General features: G+C 40.5%; 1 pseudogene; it reads left to right on the top strand.

Annotated features, from left to right (window-relative positions):
• Positions 1-927: 927 nt before the first annotated feature.
• On the top strand, positions 928-2,997 carry LOC121439876 (annotated as a pseudogene).
• The last annotated feature ends 2,447 nt before the right edge of the window (positions 2,998-5,444 follow it).

The raw sequence follows: 5,444 nt of genomic DNA, 5'->3' as shown, positions 1-5,444 counted from the left end.
CCTTTCCCACCACATCCACCATCAACTCCTCATAGAGAGTAAGGAACATGTCATTGTGGAAGGTCCAAAGCCCTCCATACTATATCTAGGCTGAGCAAGGTATCCATTCAAAGACAATAGGTTCCAAAAAGCCAGTACAAGCAGTAGAGATAAATCCTGGTGCCCCACACTCTGCCCCAGCCAAACTGTCAGCCGCATTCAGAGGAACTAGTTTGGATTTATGCTATTTCCTTCCCTGTCCAGCTGGTGTTTGTGAGCTCCGATTAGCTCAGGTAAACTGTTTCAGTGGGTATACACATCATGGTCTTGACCTCCTTGCTCATATTGTCACTCCTCCCACTGTTCAACTGGACTAAGGGAGCTCAGTCCAGGGCTCAGATGCATGTCTCTGCCTCTGTTTCTATTAGTTGCTGGATGATGGGTGATTTTTTAAAATTATTTAATTTATTTTTATTTTTTATTTATTTATTTATTAAAGATTTCTCTCTCCTCTCCACCACCGCCTCCCATTTCCCTCCCCCTCCCCCAATAAACTCCCCCTCTCTCATCAGCCCAAAGAACAGTCAGTGTTCCCTGCCCTGTGGGGAGTCCAAGGACCTTTCACTTCCTTACAGGTCTAGTAAGGTGAACACTGGATGATGGTTTTATGGTGATATTTAAGATATTCATCAGTCTGACTACAGGGCAAGGCCAGTATGGGCACCCTCTCCTCTGTTGCTTAGGACCCAGAGCAACAACTCCACCTAGTTGAGATGACATCATGATGTTGACAGCATTATATAAGACTGCTTTTTTGGGTACCAGTTGCTGAAATGGTGCACCTTCTCATGATGTTCTGGCCAGAACTCCAAATAACATCACCCAGACAAATGAAAAGCAACTGGGGAGCCAATCAAAGAGGGAGACAATGACTACTTCACTTGCATAACTAAAGCTTATGAAATGCTGTCTGATCCAGTGAAGAGACGGGCATTTAACAGCATAGATCCTACTTTTGACAACTCAGTTTCTTCTAAGAGTGAAGCAAAGGACAATTTCTTCCAAGTGTTTTCTCCTGTGTTTGAAAGGAATTCCAGATGGTCAAATAAAAAAATTGTTCCCAAACTTGGTGACATGAACTCCTCATTTGAAGACGTAGATATATTTTATTCTTTCTGGTATAATTTTAATTCTTGGAGAGAATTTTCTTATTTAGATGAAGAAGAAAAAGCAGAATGTCGTGATGATAGGAGATGGATCGAGAAGCAGAACAGAGCAACAAGGGCCCAACGGAAAAAGGAAAAGATGAACAGAATAAGAACACTAGTTGATAATGCTTACAATTGTGACCCAAGGATAAAAAAGTTTAAGGAAGAAGAAAGGGCCAAGAAAGAGGCAGAAAAGAAAGCAAAGGCAGAAGCCAGACGGAAGGAGCAGGAAGCCAAAGAGAAGCAAAGACAATCAGAATTAGAAGCTTCTAGGTTGGCTAAAGAGAAGGAAGAGGAGGAAGTTAGGCAGCAAGCTCTACTGGCAAAGAAGGAAAAGGATATCCAGAAAAAGGCTATTAAAAAGAAAAGGCAGATATTCATCAGTATTGCTATAGTATAGGGCCATTTCAGGTTCCCTATCCTCAGCTGCCCAAGGAACTGACTGGGGACATCACCCTGGGCACCTGGGAGCCCCTCTAGGTTCAATTCTCTTCCCAACCCTAAGATGAATGGAGATAGAGACAGAGACCCACACTGGAGCACTGGACTGAGCTCCCAAGGTCCCAATGAGGAGCGGAAGGAGGGAGAAGATGAGCAAAGAAGTCGGGACCACGAGGGGTGCGCCCACCCACTGAGACAGTGGAGCTGATCTATTGGGAGCTCACCAAGGCCAGCTGGACTGTGACTGAAACAGCATGGGATAAAACTGGACTCTCTGAACATGGTGGACAGTGAGGGCTGCTGAGAAGCCAAGGACAATGGCACTGGGTTTTCATCCTACTTCATATTCTGGCTTTGTGGGAGCCTAGCCAGTTTGGATGCTCACCTTCCTAGACCTGGATGGAGGAGGGAGGACCTTGGACTTTCCACAGGGCAGGGAATCCTGACTGCTCTTTGGACTAGAGAGGGAGGGGGAGCGGAGTGGGGGGGAGAGGAGTGGGAGGAGGGGGAGGGAAATGGGAGGCTGGGAGGAGGCAGAAATTTTTTTTCAATAAAAATTTTTTTTTTAAAAAAAGGAAAGGCAGAAACTTCGGAACTCCTGCAAGAACTGGAATCACTTCTCAGACAGTGAGGCAGAGCATGTGAAGATGATGGAGGAAGTGGAGAAGCTTTGTGATGGGCTCGAGCTAGGGAGCTTACAGAGCTTGAATGAGATACTGACGTCATCTACAAAAGAAGTAGGTAAAGCAGCACTTGAAAAACAGACAGAAGAAGTAAATGAGCAAACGAGGAAAGAGAAGGAGGAAGCTGATGCCCAGATTCGGCAAGCATCCAAGAATGCAGAGAAGTCAACGGGTGGAAGTGGGAGTGGCGGTAAGAACTGGTCAGAAGGTGATCTGCAGTTATTAATTAAAGCCGTCAATCTCTTCCCCACTGGCACAAACTCAAGATGGGAAGTTATTGCTAATTACATGTATATGCGTTCTTCTTCTGGCATCAAAAGAACTGCCAAAGATGTTATGGGCAAGGCTAAATGTCTCCAAAAACTTGACCTTCATCAGAAAGATGACATCAACAAAAAGGCTAACATGGAGTGGCCCCTCAGGCTGACAGTGCAGCCCCTTCAGAACGATTTGAAGGTCCCTGCACAGATTTCACTCCTTGGACCACAGGAGAGCAGAAGCTATTAGAACAAGCTTTGAAAACGTACCCAGTAAATACTCCGGAAAGGTGGGAAAAGATAGCTGAAGCAGTTCCTGGCAGGACGAAGAAGGACTGTATGAGGCGATAAAAGGAACTCGTTGAGATGGTAAAAGCAAAGAAAGCTGCTCAGGAGCAAGTGCTGAATGCAAGCAGAGCCAAGAAATGACGCAGGCAATGTTGGTTGTGTGTGCACTTTTCTAATAAAACTGAAAATACTGTACAAAAAGAAAAGAACTTTGGGGAAAAAACACCTATCAACAGCTCGGAAACTGTTTGCAACTGTACTAGAAAATAATTTTGAAACTTACCCATCACTTTACTTTTGCAGGATCCCATTAAGAGAACATAACCCCCGTGACAGTGGGAAGCAATTCTAGAGGACAATGCCTCCTGTTCCAAAAAAGTTTGTCGATAATGTTGGGAACACTGTTTAGGGGTTGTTTATTATTACTTGTACTAGATAGAGGGTTGGGGTGAAAACTATGTTTATTAAAAATTGGTAATAGAGTGAGTGAAAACTTGTGAGCTATTATTTATGGATAATTTACGTTGGTATAGTTTTTGCATATTGATACAAGTTCAAATTATATTTGTTATTTTTGTTTACATTATTTTTACACCTATGCAAAGTTATTTTGTCACATTGTATATATGCATCTTTGTTTAGGACATTTTGTATATTGATACAACTTTTAGGATCTACTTTCATATTGCATTATATATTACTCCTGCCTCTGATCAAGATACGTATAGGTTGTTTATATTTTGAGGTCATTGTCTTCATTTGTTGCATATTTGTTTACAGATTATTTAATATACTGACATGAAGTTTATGTCCCAAAAATGGACTATGGATATTTTCCTTTGTTTAAAACAAAAGAGGGGGAAGTGGTGTGGGAGAATTGTCTGTATTCTGTCAATCATGTTTTAAATAATGCTGATGGGCCAGCCAAGAAGTATAGGCCGTTTAACCAGACAGGAAGTAGAGGTGGGGCCATGAGAACAGGAGTATTCTGGGAAGAAGGAAGCTCTTTTTGTAGTCCGGTCTCAACCACCTAAGAAGCAAGATGTGACCTACCCTGCAGAAAAAGGTACAGAGCCTTGTGGCTGCCATAGATAAGGACAATGGGTTAATATAAGTTATAAGAGCTAATACAAAGCCTGAGCTAATGGGCCAATCAGTTTATATTCAATGCAGACTCTCTATATGATTTCTTTGGGATTTGCTGACTGTGGGGATTGGGCAGGACAGAAACCCCAACAAACAGGACCTCATGTTACAGAATGGCGCCCAATGTAGGACCAATCAGTTTATCATTAATATAGACCTCTATATAATTTCTTTGGGGATAAATGGCTGTAAGTCCTGGTGGTAGGACAAAAACCAGGCAAGACAAAACCCCCGACAAGCAGCGCCTCATGTTCTATAAATATCTGTTAGGTTCATTTGGCTTATAATGCCAGTTGTCTCTAGCACTTCTCTGTTTAGTTTTTGTCTGGATGACCTGTCTATTGGCAAGAGTGAAATATTGAAGTATCCCATTATGAATATGTAAGAGTCAATATATGACTTAAGATATAGTAATGTTATTTTTAATAAAATTGTATGGACTTGTTTTTAGGGTATAGATATTAAGAACTGCAATGTCTTCTTGGTGGTTTTTTTCCATTGATGAGTATGTAGCATGCTTCCCTATATCTTCTGATTAGTTTTGGTGTGAAGTCTATTTTGTTAGATATTAAGATGTCTACACCAAACATGGTTCTTAGGTCCCTTTGCTTGGAATATATTTTTTCCCAAGCTTTCACTTTTATTCAATATCTATTCCTGATGCTGAGGTATGTTTCTTGGATACACCAGAAGGATGGATCCTATTTTCTCATGAATTCTGTTAGTCTATCTCTTTATTGGGAAAATGGGACTGTTGATATTGAGAGATATCTCAATAACTACTGAGATATTGATATTGATATCTCAATAACTAACTATTGACCAATAGTTTTTGATTCCTGTTATATTGTTATTTCTCTTTTTTAGATTTTTCTGGTGTGAGCTTACTTATTCCCAGTGTTTACATGGTTGCAGTTCACCTCTTTAGGTTGGAGTTTTCATTCTAGCACCTTGTGCAGGACTGGATTTGTAGATAACTATTGCTTAAATTTGGCTTTTTTGTGGAATATCTTGTTTTCTCCATCTATGATAATTGAATATTTATCTGGGTATTGTAATCTGAGCTGGCATCTGTGGTCTTTTAGAGACTGTAGCATGTCTGTTCAGGCTCTTCTGGCTTTTAGTGTCTCCTTTGAGAAGTCAGATATAATTCTAATAGGCCTGCCTTTATATGTTACTTGGTCTTTTTTCCCTTATAACTTTTAATATTCTTTCTTAATTATTTATGTCTAGTGTTTTAATTACTATGTGAAAAGGGGACTTTATTTTCTGTTCTACTATTTAGTGTTCTGTAACTTCATGTACCTTTATTTATAGGCCTGTCTTTCTTTAGGTTAGGATTTTTTTTAATGATATTGTTGAAAATATTTTCTGAACCTTTTATCTGGTATCCTTCATCCTTGCTTTCTATTAAGTTTGATTTTATCATAGTGTCTCAGACT

The sequence above is a fragment of the Microtus oregoni genome, unplaced genomic scaffold, assembly GCF_018167655.1.
Source record: "Microtus oregoni isolate MIOR12 unplaced genomic scaffold, Mior012 000063F_ref0000156, whole genome shotgun sequence".
Lineage (NCBI taxonomy): Eukaryota > Metazoa > Chordata > Mammalia > Rodentia > Cricetidae > Microtus > Microtus oregoni.
The sequence above is the reverse complement of the archived record's forward strand: the minus strand, read 5'-3'. Positions and strand labels throughout refer to the sequence as shown.